Genomic DNA, 17,216 nt, shown 5'->3' with positions numbered 1-17,216 from the left:
AGCAAGCAGGGACCTGGAGAGTATTATGCTAAGCGAAATAAGCCAGTCGGAGAAAGACAAGTATCACACGATCTCACTCATATGTGGAATCTAATGAACAACACAATCTGGTGAATAAAATAGATCCAGAGATACAGAAGCATGGAAGAGTATCTGTTCAGTGGGGTATGCATATCTGTATACAAGTTCTTTGGTTGATCTCATCCCACCCACCCACCCCAATTCGAATCTCAGAAGGAAGGCAGGGGTGGGTGGGTGGGATGAAATCAACCAAAGAACTTGTATACAGATGTGCATACCCCACTGACACAGACAATGGGTGGTGAAGGTTTAGGGTGGGGACCCAGGGGGGCTATAAGGGGACATGTGAAATACTTGCAACAATATCATTTTTTTAAAAATTCACATCTATATAATAAAACCCTAAGCGACTGTTATGGCAGAATGACCATAACGACCAGTCGCAATGACGTGCACTGACCACCAGGGGGCAGATGCTCAATGGAGGAGCTGCCCCCTGGTGGTCAGTGCACTCCCACAGGGGGGCACCGCTCAGCCAAAAATCAGGCTCACAGCTGGCGAGTGCTTCGGAGGTGGCAAGAGCCTCTCCCGCCTCTGCGGCAGTGCTAAGGAGCCGAGTGGTAAGGAACGAGTAGGCGGGCAGTAAGGAGCGAGGGATCCTGGATTGTGAAAGGGATGTCCAACTGCCAGCAAGGGGTCCCAGACTGCGAGGGGGCGGAGGCCAGGCTGAGGGACAATCCCCCGCCACCCCCCGCCAGTGCATGAATTTTGTGCACCGGGGCCTCTAGTGTAAAATAAAGCTACACAATCTTGGGAGTGGGATGGGAGGCGGGGTATTACCACTAAATAAAGTATTTACCATTTCAACAGACATCCTTACATAGCAAGCTTTCATTAAACTTGAAGTACACTCACTAGGTGTTCTTCCAAATAGGTGTACCTAAGTAAAGGAATGCACACAAGCCCGGCAGGCATGGCTTAGTGGCTGAGCATCGACCTATGAACCAGGTCATCAGTTTGATTCCCAGTCAAGGGTACACGCCCAGCTTGTGGGATTGATCCCCAGTGGGGGGGGGAGGGGGGGGGGGAGGAGGGAGAGTATGCAGGAGGCAGCTGATCAATGATTCTCATCATTGATGTTTCTACTGCTCTCCCTCTCCCTTCCTCTCTGAAATCAATAAAAAAAAAAAAGAAGCACCCTAATTTGTCCTTTCAAGATAAAGTTGATGCTTAGAACTGTTTCTATCATTCTGTGGTTTGTGACTAAAAATGTAATGTGGCACCTATAAAAACTCTTACTGGACACTTAAATTTTTCCCAAATAAAAAGAATCAGTGGATAAATGGAAGGCAGAGTAGGAGGATGCTGCAAGGACATGCTCCCAGGAAAAAGATGGAATTACAACTGAAGTAGGGAAAGGCTTCCTGAATAATCAATGGAAAACTCACAGGAGAGAACCCTAATACCTAAGGACCGAAGGTGGAGACCGAACAGAGACTGGTAGGAGGGGTGGAGGCATGAAAGGGCTGGCCGGACACCCACAGACAGCAACTGAAGACCTGGAGAGATATCTCAGCTGTGGGGGGGAGCCACAGAGAACTCTGGGACCTAATCCCGAAGCTGGGCTCCCCAGTAGGGAGCACCAAACTAAGGAAAGTACCCACATAACATCTGGCTGTGAAAAGCAGTGGGGTGTTGCCTGCCAGGGAGTGGCAGCTGAAAGTTCAGGCACCCTCTTAAAGGGCCAATGCATAAAAATTCCCTGTGGAGTCACCCACCCTGTGCTCTGGCAGAGGGAGGGTGAAGTGGATTGGAGCTGTGAGAGCAGAAACCAGGACTGAGGTCTCAGGGGATAGAGTTCAGAAGGCAGACACCCCAAGTTTCCAGGGCTGAGTCATTCCCTCACGCAGCAGAGGACATCTTTCCCACACAGACATTTGCCTTGCCAGGGGGGAAGACAGTAGACACACCCTACTGGAAAACACCTTGCCCTGAGGCCATTTAAGAGATTAAAAGTAACAATTAACCTCCAGGCAAAAGCAACTGCCCCATCCTGTTGAAAAAACTCTTGCCACACCTGAGGATGATTGCCTGGGGCTATTCAAGTCGGGGAGAGTCTGTAGACAGGTCTCTGGAGGCTTTGAGTCTTTGCCTGATCCAATTAGACAGAAACAGCCATTAACACTGTCCTGCACTAGAGATTGAGAAGTGTAGAGGATCTACCTAAAACAGTCAAAACCCAAACAGACAACCAAAATGAGGAAACAAAGAAACAACCCCCAAATGAAAGAACTAGTGAATTCTCCAGAAGAGATAAATGAGGCAGAGATAAGAAATTTACCTGAAACTAGGCTCAGAGTAATGATGTTCAAAATGCTCAACAGTATGAAAAGATATAGTAACTACGAAAACAGAACAGTCTGAGAGAAAGAATGACATAACACAAATAAAGAACTCATTGTAAGGAATACACAGCAGATTAGGGGAAGCTGAGGATCAAGGAATCAGTGAATTAGAAGACAGAGTTGAAAATATCACTCAATTAGAGAACCAAAAAGAAAATAACAATTAAAAAACAGGAGGACAGCTTAAGGGAGCTGTGGGACAATGTGAAACATAACAATATTAAAATAGTAGGTGTGCAAAAGAGACAGAAAGAGAGAAAGGAATAGAGAAGGTGTTTGAAGAAATAATGGTAGAAAACTTCCCTAACCTGGTAAAGGAAAGTCACACAAATTCAGGAGGCACAGAGAACCCCAAACAAAAGAACCCAAACAGACCCACACCCAGACACATCATAATTAAAATGCCAAAAATTAAAGGCAAAGAGAGAATCTTAAAGGCAGCAAAAGAAAACTGTTACCTACAAAGGAGTTCCCATAAGGCTGACACCTGCTTTCTCATCAGAAACTCTACAGGCCAGAAGGGAATGGCATGAAGTACTCAAGGTAATGGAAAACAAGGATCTGAGACCAAGATTACTATATCCAACAAGGCTATCATTCAAAATAGACAAGTCAAATAAAGAGCTTCCCAGACAAAAAAAAAAGGCTAAAGGAGTTCATCACCACCAAGCCAGCATTACAAGAAATGCTAAAGGGATTGCTATAAGGCAGTGGTCGGCAAACCGTGGCTCTCGAACCACATGCAGCTCTTTGGCCCCTTGAGTGTGGCTCTTCCACAAAATACCATGTGCGGACGTGCACGTACAGTGCGAATGAAACTTTGTGGCCCATTCGCAGAAGTCAGTTTTTGGCCTGGGCAAGTCTATTTTGAAGAAGTGGTTCTAACGCCGAGCCATACTTAAGGGGCCAAAGAGCCACATGTGGCTCGCGAGCCGCGGTTTGCCGACCACTGCTGTAAGGGAATGATGAGAAGAAAGAGAGAGAGAAACCTAGCCATACAGAATTAAAATGGCTATAAATAAGTACCTTTCAATAATAACCCTAAATGTAAGTGGATTAAATGCTCCAATCAAAAGGTGTAGGGTAGCTGAATGGATACAAAAACATGACCCAACTATATGCTGTCTACAAGAGACCCACCTCAAAACAAAAGACACACACAGGATGAAAGTGAAGGTATGGAAAAAAAATTTTCCATGCAAATGGAAAATAAAATAAAAGCTGGAGTAGCAATACTCATATCCGACAAAATAGACTTTAATAGCATCATGCTAAGCGAAATAAGCAAGTCGGAGAAAGATAAATATCAAATGATCTCTCATTTGTGGAATATAATGAATAATATAAACTGATGAACAAAAATAGAGCCGGGGGGGGGGGAGGGAGAATAATCTATAATAGAAGTAATCCTGTTATTTGCAGATTTTTAATATCTCTTACAACTTTTGTGCTATCATACTATGTCAGTACAATTTTGATATTATACTTAAAATCCTTTTATTCTTGAAATATTAATGTCTATTGCATGTAATATTATATGTAAGATCATTTTTCTTGAATAATTGGTGTCTACTGCATATAACATTATATTTAAAATTGTTTTTGTTGAAATACTCATGTTTATTGCATGTAATTATATGTAAGAGCATTTTTATTGAATAATTGGTGTTTATTGCATGTAACATATTTAAAATCATTTTTCTTGAGATATTAAAAAAAGATTCAGAGAATTTTGAGCTCAAATGGTAAATATTTTAAAACACAGACTTCCTATTGGTGTAAAAGAACAAGACACACTGAAGGGGGCAGATATGTTCCAATGTAGCTGCAAATAACAGACTTTGTATACTCGATAAAACAAAAACAAAAAATAGGCTTGTGACTTGTTAGTAGAACTTAGTATACTTTTTCTATTTGAATACATGTATCTTTCCTGGGTTTATCTTTTTCATCCACAACAGTCATTAAAATCAAACTCAACTGAGAACCAGATGTATATAAAAGATTGTATGAGAATGACAAGATGAAATTTTCAAAAAAAAGTTAAGCACCATAAACCCTCGATTTTGCAAAACTCGATTTAATGGACTTCAGATTTAATGGACAAAATTTCCAGTCTATATGTCATGTGAAAATTAGCACCCTGTTAATTTTTAAATGACTTTAACCAAGATTTGCTTATAAGTAAACAGGTTATGTTTTTGTAATTAATTCACTGTTATGTTTAACCAATTTTAGTGAATAGGTCATAAGTTGGAAAAACACTGTAGTAATTTCCTGACATAATATTACATATCTACAACTACAGTCTACATATTTAAATTCAAGAATCACCAATGTAAACAATGTTTGCTGAATGATTAGCATGTAATCACACTGCATTGCACACAGTAACTGGTTCTGTTGTGGGATGGGGTGAGTTTCTACAGCAGTTTTAATGCATACTGGCCAATGTTCCATATGCTAAGCCATACACCAGCGGTGTACATGTGTTTAACTCACAGTGATTGGTGAATGCACCCATTTACTAGACCTAGTAAGTATAAATTTAAAGTTACAGTAATACACATAGAAAACTTTTCTGTGAAATTAAGCTTTTAATATATACTTAATTTTAATTACACAAACGTGTCTACAAAAGTAAACAACTAATTTGTCAATTCTTAACATGTGCATTGAGAAAACCTACTAGTCTTTAAAAAATAAAAAGCATTTAAAAAAGTAAAATAAATAAGTATATCCAATCATACTGCACTCCAAAAAAATGTTCTTATACAATTGTAAATTTTAGTTAATTCTTAAAGTGTAAATACCACTTATGTTATCTATAGCTAATCATTTTAATCTTTTTTATAGTTAATTATTTTTAAGTACCTATTGTATGTTACATTGGACAGTAATATATTAGCACAGTAGGACAAGTATTTTTAAAAATAAAAGTACTGATAAGCACTCAAAAAGGTCTTATGATAAATATACTTAATGAAATGAAGCCTCAAGTACACAATTAGTGATTTTGACACCTACCCCTTCAAGGTGAACAATACAAGAATCTTATCTCCCTCTAAAATTTTTTAAATGTTTTTATTGATTTTTAAAGAGGGAAGAGAGAAACATCAGTATAACAGAAACATCTATCATCTATCAGCTGCCTCCCACGCACACACTACCACCCATCCCCATATTGAACCTATGCCCTGACCAGGAATTGAACCAGCGACCTTTTGGTGCACAGGATGACACTCAACACCAACTGAGCCACACTGGCCAGGGCCCTTCAACATTTTTAATATGAGCAACTGACCATGATCGATGAACAGAGATCCGAATTTACAAACTGAGACTCAAGCAAGTTCCATTAGCTAGGAGTAAAAAATAGATATGGAGCATAGAAGTTTTTGACAAGTGAAGCAGAAACAGCAATGAAAACAAAACCAGTATTCAAACCTCTCAGGATGATCTGTGAGCTGGGGTCAGCTTACCAAGTAAAAGGTCCTGATCTTAACCTAACCTCCCCAGAGTAAACTACAGAAGCTATGCTTGAGATGGTTAGCTGTTGCCCAATATCCATTCAGCCATCCTACCTTATTTAATAGAATTCCTGTTATTTACGTGGTCACCCAAAATAAAGACTACACTATGCAATCTACCTTATTACTAGATGTAGCCACAAGTTATGACCAACTGAATGTAAGATAAAATGGTACATGCAACTTTCAGGATATGATGGTAGAAAAAGGAGCATACCTTCCCCTTCCCCTTTTCTCTTTTATTAACTAGAATCCCAACTTGACAGCTGGAGGAGCCATGTCAAACTATGCAGTAAGCCTGGAAATCAGGATCATACATGTTAGTGCAGGTAGAGGAGCTTAAGTCCCTGACACTGTGGAGCTCCATACCAGCTCTGTTACTTTTTTGAGTTAATACATGACAAAATAAATTTATTTCTTTATATCACTGTTATTTGGGGTTTTCTGGCACTCAAAGCTGAACCTAATCCTACGTCAAAGATGACCCAGAGAATTACAATCTATGAGAACCAAATCCATGACAGCAACCAACTAGGAAAAGAGCCTGGAATAGAGAAAGCATTTCTGGGGTCAGCCTAAATGCTGAAGATACCTGGGTCTGGTTTAGGAAAATCCAGTTAACTTAATTTTCCTAATTTTCTGTAACAACAGGAATTGACAAACAACAAGGAATTATAAAATTCAACTCTGGGTGGAAGGCAAGTACACCTGTTAGACATGAAAGGTCTAGGGTCCTATTAACAAGCTAATTAATTTCTCTTCGGCCCACTAAGAGTCAGCTAGTCTCATCCTAGAGATCCCATAAGAAGAATCACAGATGCAGCTCTCCTTTATCAGAATTCCTTTTTAATCAACATCCTCAACAAAGTAAAGGGCTTCGAGATTTTATTATGCATTTTTCTTACTAGCTGGGGGAAAAAACAGAGTAAAAAGTATGGGTTAATGAGACAAAGGAAAAGAAGATCAAAACCAAGGTCAAGGAAGTATTTGCTCAAGGATCTTTGATTTTCTTTACACCAAAATTATTTTTGAATTTTAAAGTAGAATAATTCACTACTTTAAAGATTAAATAAGTTAAATATCAACTTTTGCACATCTAGTATGAAATAATATTCTATTATGAAAAACAAGTACATTTGATCAAGTTGGTGCCACATTAAATAATTACCAAATTAAGAATCCTAGCCTTTCAAATTACTAAGTCATAGTTCATTCAGCCTTTCCACCCAAAGACTACCAATTATCCACATACCGTACCATAAATTTTTTTAATATTTTTTATTGATATCAGAGAGGAAGGGAAAGGGAGAGATAGAAACATCAATGATGAGAGAGAATCATAGATTGGCTGCCTCCTACACGCCCCCCAACTGGGGACCAAGCCTGCAACCCAGGCATGTGCCCTGACCAGGAATCGAACCATGGACCTCCTGGTTCTTAATTTGCACTTGGATGTTGAGTGTGACTCGACACGGTTAGCATTGGTAGCAGCTCTTTTTATACTCTGAATGTATCAATAATTTGAAATATAAAAAAATCCAAATAAATAAGTTTGTATGAAAAGAAACTCCAGTTTTTTATTCTACTGCCGCGCTTTGTAAAATCTGGGGTATTTAAAAAATTAAATCCCGAGTAGAATAAAGGAATCGAGAAAAAAGCAAGCGAGTGCAAAAGGTTAAGTTGATGCTCAACCGCTGAGTCACGCTGGCCAGGCCATAAAACTTTTTTACTCCACAATTATTAAAATGTATGAACATCCAATAATTGCACAATCATTTGCATTAGAAAACATCCTCTTTTAATAATACAAATAGTTCTGGAACTGTTAAAGAGCTATCAGTCAAGTTTAAATTGGGTATATATTAGTATGATAAGCTTCTTGCTTAAATGCTGACCTGAGATCATAGACAAGGTATACTGATAGAGTAAGCAATTAATTCTGAAAGGAAAAACCTTGTTTTCAGATAAAGAATGAAGCTGAAAGGAATTCAGCTGGGAAAAAGGAAGAGGTAGACAGGTGATAGAACTCAGAAAATAAACTGTAAAATGGTCAACAACAAGCATATTACACACTTCAAAATGTTCCAGGACACACAAGCATATTACACACTTCAAAATGTCCCAGGATAAGAGGTTTAAAAAGAATTATCTTTCATACTTCTGTACAAAACCAGGACTCAGTGGTCAGGCTCATTCTATTATTCTTCTAAAACAACAAAGTTACAGGTTTTAAAAAGCATGTGAAAGCCAACTTGAAAATATGACCATTCCTAACCTTCCTAATGAGAAATTTCAAACTTACATGTCTTCAGAAATGACTCATAGCTGTTTCTTAACTATAATTTCATAAAATTTAAGATGTCTTTAATACCTAACATATATTCTCTACAAAATGTTGTGAGCAATATTGTATGAATTTTACATTTATAAATAATAAAAGTGTTTCCTGACCAATGACAGCTATAAAATGATCAGATTATAAATTATTTTTTGGGGAGGAGGGGGAACCTTTGCCTTTCTAGTCAAAACACAGGTAATTAGCCGAAACCGGTTTGGCTCAGTGGATAGAGCGTCGGTCTGCGGACTGAAAGGTCCCAAGTTCGATTCCGGTCAAGGGCATGTACATTGGTTGCGGGCACATCCCCAGTAGGAGGTGTGCAAGAGGCAGCTGGTCGATGTTTCTCTCTCATCGATGTTTCTAGCTCTCTATCCCTCTCTCTTCCTCTCTGTAAAAAATCAATAAAATATATTTTAAAAAAAACAACACAGGTAATTAGAATACATCATTATCAGGTGGTGGTAGTCCAATAACCAAATAACAACCTTGTTTTTAAATTTTATGTTATTTTTTAGTGAGGGAGAAAGAGAAACATTGGTTTGTTGTTCCACTTATTTGTGCATTCACTGGCTGATTCTTGTATGTTCCCTGACTGGGAATCAAGTCTGCAACCTTGGTATATCGGGACAATGCTCTAAGCAACTGAGCTACCAGGCCAGGGTCAGCAATCTTGTTTTAGAATAGTTCCGTGGTCGGCAAACTGCAGCTCATGAGCCACATGCGGCTCTTTTGGCCCCTGGAGTGTGGCTCTTCCACAAAATACCACGGCTTGGGCAAGTCTATTTTGAAGAAGTGGCGTTAGAAGAAGTTTAAAAAATTTGGCTCTCAAAAGAAATTTCAATCGTTGTAATGTTGATATTTGGCTCTGCTGACTAATGAGTTTGCCGACCACTGGCACTAGTTTTTCAAAGTAATCTTATGGTATTTATCGAATGTATCGTTTCTCCTATTTAAGAAAATTAAAAACTAAAATAACCACAATATGCCTTGGCCAGTGGCTCCATTGATTGGAGCGTCGTCCAGTACACAATTAAACCCGTTGCAGGTTTGATTCCTAGTCAGGACCTAAGTTGCAAGTTCCATCCCCAGTTGGTGCTCATATGGGAGGCAACTGATCAATGTTTTTCTCTCACATCGAAGTTTTCTCTCTCTCCCTCATTCTTTTCCTCTCTCTAAAAATTAATTAAAACAAATCCTCAGATGAGGATCTAAAAAATAAAATAACCACAGTATGATCAAGTTTCAGACATAATTCTGAATAAAAATATCTATATATATACTAAATTATTGTTCACTCTCTTAAACTATCCCATGCCGCTGTCCACTCACCTTAGGGGGCAAATTCACATGTTCTCTGATTGGTACCTAGTACAGTTGTGCATCCAACTAGTAAAGTGCCCTCATGCTAATCATAGAGTCTGGCTACAGGTAAATATTAGGTGTACCAGTTAATAATGTGGACTTTTTTCAATAGATGGAGTTACATATATGATGAAATACAGGCTATTTGATATGCTATTTTGTTGTATTGATAGCAAGCTTCAAAACTTCATATGTCAAATTTGCTGAAGGTGTTAACATCATAGATATTTTTACGTTTAAAAATGTCAAATTTCATGCCAAAAAAAGAACATTTGCGGGAAGTTTTAATTCATTACTTTATTTTGAAAAGTGCTGCTGAATACTTCGGGAAGCTTATGGTTAACATGCTCCATCTCAAGATACTTGTGAACGCTGGTTTAAATGCTTTAAAAGTGATGATTTTGATGTGAAAGACAAAGAACATCCAGGTCAACCGAAAAAGTTTGAAGACCAACAATTACAAGCATTATTGGATGAAGATGCGTATCAAACTCAAAAACAACTTGCAGAAAGTTTAAACGTTGCTCAGCAAACAATTTGCGATCGTTTACAAGCAATGGGAAAGAATTTAAAGAAAAATGGGTGCCACAGCAACTGAACGAAAGACAAATGGAAAACCAAAAAGTCATCAGTAAAATGTTGCTTCAACGGCACAAAAGAAAGTCTTTTTTGCATTGAATTGTGACTGGCGATGAAAAGTGGATTTATTTTGAGAATCCCAAATGCACAAAATCATGGGTGGTTCCAGGTCAACCATCAACATCGACTGCAAGGCCAAATCGCTTCAGAAAGAAGACAATGCTCTGCATTTGGTGGGATCAGGAAGGTGTGGTGTATTATGAGCTTCTAAAACCAGGTGAAACCATTAATACTGATCGCTCCGACAACAAATAATCAATTTGAACCACGCTTTGATCGTGAAATGACCAGAATGTGCCAGAAGACACGGCAAAGTAATTTTGCATCATGATGACACACCATCACACACTTCAAAACCAGTTGAAGAAACATTAAAAGATCTTGCCTGGGAAGTATTAACCCACACGCTGTATTCACCAGACCTTGCTCCTTCAGATTACCATTTGTTCTGATCGATGGCACACACCCTTTCTGAGCAGCATTTCAAAACATACTAAGAAATGGAAAATTGTGTCTCTGAATGGTTTGCCTCAAAATAAGAAAAGTTCTATTGGGACGGTATCCATTACCTGAAAGATGGGGGAAATGTGTAGCTAGTGATGGATATTACTTTGAATAAAGCACTTTTGATGTTTCTCTTGAAATTATCATGTTTTCTTTGTTTACAAAATCTGCCATTATTAACTGGTACACCTAGTAGCTTTACCAGGAAAAGAGGAATTAGATCAATTATGCTTAGAAGAATGTCATCATTTTGGATATTCCTCTGCTTTAGCACATTGTCCCATGACAATTTACCTCTTTTCTTATAAGTATATATATGGTAACTAATTTGTCATTCAAGAAGCACTCAAAGACATAAAGTCTGTAATAAAAGAAAATCAAAATTAGGGAAAGGTGATACTTTAGGGAAAAAGGGACAGCAAAGGATAACACCAATGTAGCTCCAGTTCAAAAATCTTTTCAAAACATTCTCCAACTAAGACAAATAATTATGAAATGGGTAAAAAGTACAAAGTGTAAAAATAGAAAGCCCTGGTTTAAAGAGTTCCGAAGGAATCCAGACAATGATTATGGTGAAAATGGGAACAAGGGATTCCACAATCCTGCCAACACTAAAGAAAATAGCAAGATTAATCACTGGAACTAAAGATGATAGAATCTATGAATTTTACTCAACAAGCTGCCATTTTAAATATGGTCTATAAAACAAAAATTATCTATGGCAAGATTATCTTCATTTATATCTATAATTATGAGGCTTCTCCTGACCGTTTGTTTATATATTACAGAGGGTCCCAAAATTATTTTCTGAGGAAAATCTTGGCTCTGTCCTCTGCTCAGGATGGGCAGAACAGCCTCCTATTCAAACAAATGCCCCCATCATAGCCTTTAAACCTATATAATCCCATACATAGCACTATTTCTTTATAAAGTTTATACCTATGCACTTAGTTGGAAAGGGGGGAGGGGTGGAGATTGCATTACCAGCAGTTCTCAGACAGTATTATAAACTCACCTTCACATCAATACACTTAAAAATCTGGTGGGAGAAAATTATATCCAAGAAGTTGTCTGAAAGGTAACTTAAACCCTAGCCTATTTGGCTCAATGGATAGAGTGTTGGCCTGTGGACTGAAGGGTCCCGGGTTTGATTCCAGTCAAGGACATGTACCTCCTGGCCCTGGCCAGAGTGCATGCAGAAGACAACCAATCGATGTGTCTCTCTCACATTGATGTTTCTCTCTCTGCCTCTCCCTCTCCCTTCCACTCTCTTAAAAAAAAAAAAAAAAAATCAATGAAAAAATATCAACTGTTGAGGATTAACCACCACCAAAAAAAAGTAACTTAAAATCTAACCCGTGATTGGGCCAAACCTAGTCCTGTAATATGTGGGTACTGTGATGCATATTGAGAGCTATTATAGGAAAAATATGCCGTATTCATTAAAAGCATGTTAATTAAGGATTTTTCTTTATTATATCACACATCATGATAAAACTGTACATGAAATTTCTTTATGGTTTTAGTGTCAGAAATAGTTTTCCTTTTCCTGGGCACTGATTTTGTTTTTACTTCAAGGACACTAATGTTTCACTGTGGAATGTTGTCATCTCACACAATGAAATCTGAAAGCCAAAACTGTGTCCCACCTGCAAGTATTTTACTATCTTAACTTCTGGTTCTACTACCTGGCCCAACATTTTTCCTATCCTTGTGTTTTTCAATAAACAAGCTGTCATTTTTTTGCTGGTGGAGGATCTTGTCTTAAATTTGTTTTAAAAAAAAGCGTAACAAAAAAAAAAAAAAGCAACACAGCTCTTTCCCTGCCGCTGCGGAATTGTGCAGAGGCGGAGGCTTGGGTGCATTCAAGATTTGGCTCTACCCATAACCCACTGCCATGGCCAAGGAAGGCATTGCTGCTGGAGGTGTAATGGACATTAATCCTGCTTTGCAAGAGGTGAAGACCCCCCTCATCCACGATGGCCTGCGCGCGGAATTCGCGAAGCTGCCAAAGCCTTAGACAAGCGCCAAGCCCACCTTTGTGTACTTGCATCCAACTGTGATGAGCCTATGTACGTCAAGTTGGTGGAGGCCCTTTGTGCTGAACACCAAATCAACTTATTAAGGTTGACCACAACAAGAAACTGGGGGAATGGGTAGGCCTCTGTAAAATCGACAGAGAGGGAAAACCCCGTAAAGTGGTTGGCTGCAGCTGTGTGGTGGTTAAGGACTATGGCAAAGAGTCTCAGGCAAAGGATGTCATCAAGGAGTACTTCAAATGCAAGAAATGAACAAATAAACTTGGCTTTTATAAAAAAAAAAAAAAAAAAAAAAGCAACACACCACCTGTGAACTGAGGTATGTGGATCTGATACCTAATTCCCAATGAAACATCCCAGGCTGGAGGGTCATATCCAGCAAAAGAGTAAATCCCATATTCCCACAGGGAACCTATATTTTATTCGGATGAATCCCAAGTTTCTTTTAGTCAGTCAAACTTTGTCTCCCCCTAACTGCTACATATTGAATCTAGCTCTTTCCTGTTATCCATAAAAAAGGTAAAATCCTCTTGCCAATGTAATAAACTTTCAACATCTCTGGCTGCTAGTAAGTCCTACCCTTTCCACTTTCCAGCATTTTCTCATTTCCACTAGGTTATATCTCTAATTCTACAAGGTGTTTGCCTCTCTTCTCTGTTTGCTCTCTTCTAAACATAGTCCACTTTCACCAAAATCCCTTTAAGTATAACTCAAAATGATTATTTAATATTAATCATCAACCTTACTGAAATAAATTTTTATTCTTAGAGGTTATGCATGTTCTTAAAAGGCTAATCAGTTCTCTTCTCTAACATTCAATTAAGAGTATACACTGTCTTAACCAATACTAGTATATTTTCATCTCATTTGCATGACTACTTTACATATATTAAATTTGTATTTTCTTGTTCAAATACAATTCTCAAAAATAAGAACAATGGCACAAGAGGTTCACTGAAGCCCAGAAGTTAAAAAAATTTTTAAATGACAGATACTACCACTCAAAATAATGTGCAGTTAGATCCGTATGTGTAATTAATTTGTACAAAAAGTTTGCTACCACCCACAAATAAAGTACAAATAAGAATAATAATAATTCTGAAAACATGAATTTTTTGGACCACAGGCCCACTGTGGTTAGTTCAATGTACTGTCTGGAAATACTGTCCAAGAGAAGTAAGAAGCCATAAAAACTTGTAAACACCTTTTAAACAAACCTCAGTGATACACTAAGGATACTAATCATTTCTCCAGAACAAGTACAATATAATTTTTCCAATATTACAGATGAAACCTGCCTCTGATGATAAAGCCCAAACTACAGATCTATGATTAAAGATTAAAAATTTGTGTGCCAGCCCAGCCAGTGTGGCTCAATAATGGTTCAGTGTCAAACCTATGAACCAGGAGGTCACGGTTCAATTCCCAGTCAGGGCACATGCCCAGGTTGCTGGCTCAATCCCCAGTAGGGAGCCTGCAGGAGGTAGCCGATCAATGATTCTTTCTCATCAGTGATGTTTCTATCTCTCTCCCCCTCTTCCTTCCTCTATAAAATCAATAAAAATATTTTTTTAAACAAAATCTGATGCTAATAAAGGGACCAAATCACACTACTACTAAGAAACTTGTAACATGTTATTACAGTGCTTTGCTTGGAAGGAAGCAGCACATGCTAAAATCCTTATTAAATAACTGCCTGATGTCATATATTACCAATGTCATTCATGATAGGAAAACAACCATTACATATGCATGCTAGCACAAAGTTTCCTTTACATTTAAATACACAATGAGTCAACATTTAACAAATATTCAAGATACTGTAAGAATTACATGACTTTTTGATGTATTTAATCTCTAAAAATCCATGCTACAAAAGGGCTATTATTTTTTAATTTAGTGAATGATAACTTTGCAAGCCATGATGTAGCTTGGAAAAGACATCTTGGTTTTCACTGAAGGATACAGTACCTACAAGTACTTTTAAATGAAAGGCTGCTCTGAATATCCTTATATCTACAGCAGGCGTCCTCAAACTACGGCGCGCGGGCCACATGCGGGTGTTTTTGCCGTGTTTTTTTTTTACTTCAAAATAAGATATGTGCAGTGTGCATAGGAATTTGTTCATAGTTTTTTTTAAACTATAGTCCGGCCCTCCAGCGGTCTGAGGGACAGTAAACTGGCCCCCTGTTTAAAAAGTTTGAGGACCCCTCATCTACAGTGTGTTTGTCTTCCTGGTCTCAATGTAACCAATCAAATTATAGCTACTGGACATTTATTTTCAATATATAAAGAAATGGATCATAAATGCAAGACTTGTTCCACATTTATGAATCATAGCTATTTATGTAAAAAAAAAACATTTGTTTATAAAATGAGATAAACATTTCTTCGTGACACTATAATGCCAGGTTTTCAAATACCATTATAATGACTTTGAATACGTTCCTCAAGTGGTATATATAAACAATATATTTGGTATCTTGAACATAATACTTGGAAAAATCTAATTTTCTTTTTAAGGATATCAGGATTTTTTTAAAAACACCAATAATTGATTTGATCATCAAGATCAAATATTTCTCCCACACGTAATGATTTTCCTCACTTGGAGTTTTTAAAAAATATATTACTGGGCAAATCTTAAAAAAAACCATATGTAACCGTGTGGTAATAGGAGGTATGAGGGGATAAATGGTGATGGAAGGAGACATGACTTGGAGTGATGAGCACACAATACAGCGTACCGATGATGTGTTGTGGAATTGTGCACCTGAAACCTGTATAATTTGGTTAACCAGTGTCACTCCAATAAATTCAATAAAACCATATGCAAACACTGTAGTTAAAGAAACACTGCAGAGGTCGCCAACCTTTCAGATCTCATGGACCATGAGCTGGTGACCGCTGCTCCAAAGGTTTCCTTAAGTCAGCGGTTGCCAACCTTTCAGACCACCGATTTGCCGCTGCTTTAGAGAGTTTCTTTAACAATTATTATCCTAACTTTTGTGCATATGACAGAACACTAGACATAACCTTCCCTTTTTCTTTCTTATTTTTTAAACTTTAAAGCTCCTTCTATGATTTTTTGGAGACAGCTTAAATATAATGCAAGCCACTCAACTATGTTAACCAAAATATTGATCTTTAACAATTACAGCAAACCAACCTGGTTCAGCATAGTAGAGAACAAGATATAATAGTTTAGCACTACCAAAACCAAATGTTACCAAATAACCATAATCTATAGCTTTCGTTGGCCTGAGGAATACTGATAGGGTCATTTCCCTGATAAGCTTCAGTTAAGACAATTAGTAAAAACCTACAGATCCAGGAACAAACATCTGTGTAAGAACTATGTCATACAGCAAAAATTGTAGTAGTTTCTGACTATCTGAAAATTGTACAAGTTGCCCACATTGGGTTTTCAGTAAATAATTTACAATGAAATTTCTTCTTTGCAATGCTCTTAAATCTAAAATTATTTCAAAACAGAATTTAAAACTTTTTCATGTATTCTACCACTTTGCTATCATTAGAAAATATATAAGCCTTTTACTGAACCAAATATCCCAATGAACACAAATTTTGAAGCAATCAAGATAAATCCCCTGCCTGATGGCACAATGAAATCTAAATAATTCTAGACAGAAAAGCTTTATCTGAAGTTTCCCCCCACATATTCCCTTGTATATCTTAAAAACATGTACTATACATATATTATACAAACAGTTCTGCTTCAGAACCAAAATAAATAATTGTAGCAAACAAATTTAGAATAAAATATTTAAATAATTTTACTTAAAGTTCTTAAATAAGAAGTTAAAGTTTACAAAATAATAAAGTAACAAATAATAATCATACCTTGGAAAAAGTTTAAATATGTGAATAAAGATGCTCAAAGTATTCTATTAGCAAAAGAAATGTTCACCAAAACTGAAGAAAAAGGAAAAAAAAAGGGGTTGCATGTAGAAATACCAATATTACTAAAGGGCTGGAATTCTTAAGTAAAGAAGCCTAAGAGGATGTTATACTTGCCAATTCCAGGCCTAATATAACATCCTTATGGGTAACTGCATTCCCAGTAAGAAGCACTTAAGTATTCCATAAATGTTTTTACTGAATTTGGACTAAACTGTGAAATTTTGTACATACAATCAAACATTGTCAAAAGTGCTTGACAATAAAGATAATTCAATATACTGTACTGACACAGGAACCAAAGTAAAAAACTTGAACAATGCATATACATAAAACAAAATTTTTACAGCTTTAAAACATTTAGAATACACAAAAACAATGTAAGCCTATGCAATAACACAAACAATGTATATAATTCAGAGATACATCATTAACAAGCAATTCAAAAGATACAGTA

The 17,216-nt window shown here is 37.3% G+C and overlaps 1 protein-coding gene and 1 pseudogene across 2 annotated transcripts in view; one reads left to right on the top strand and one right to left on the bottom strand.

Annotated features, from left to right (window-relative positions):
• PHF3 (PHD finger protein 3) overlaps window positions 1-17,216 on the bottom strand; it is an 83,753-nt gene that overhangs the window by 50,124 nt on the left and 16,413 nt on the right. The gene's annotated exons all lie outside the window — the stretch shown is intronic.
• LOC103283866 (40S ribosomal protein S12-like) lies at window positions 12,697-13,103 on the top strand (annotated as a pseudogene).

This window comes from Eptesicus fuscus, chromosome 10 (assembly GCF_027574615.1).
Source record: "Eptesicus fuscus isolate TK198812 chromosome 10, DD_ASM_mEF_20220401, whole genome shotgun sequence".
NCBI lineage: Eukaryota > Metazoa > Chordata > Mammalia > Chiroptera > Vespertilionidae > Eptesicus > Eptesicus fuscus.
The sequence above is the reverse complement of the archived record's forward strand: the minus strand, read 5'-3'. Positions and strand labels throughout refer to the sequence as shown.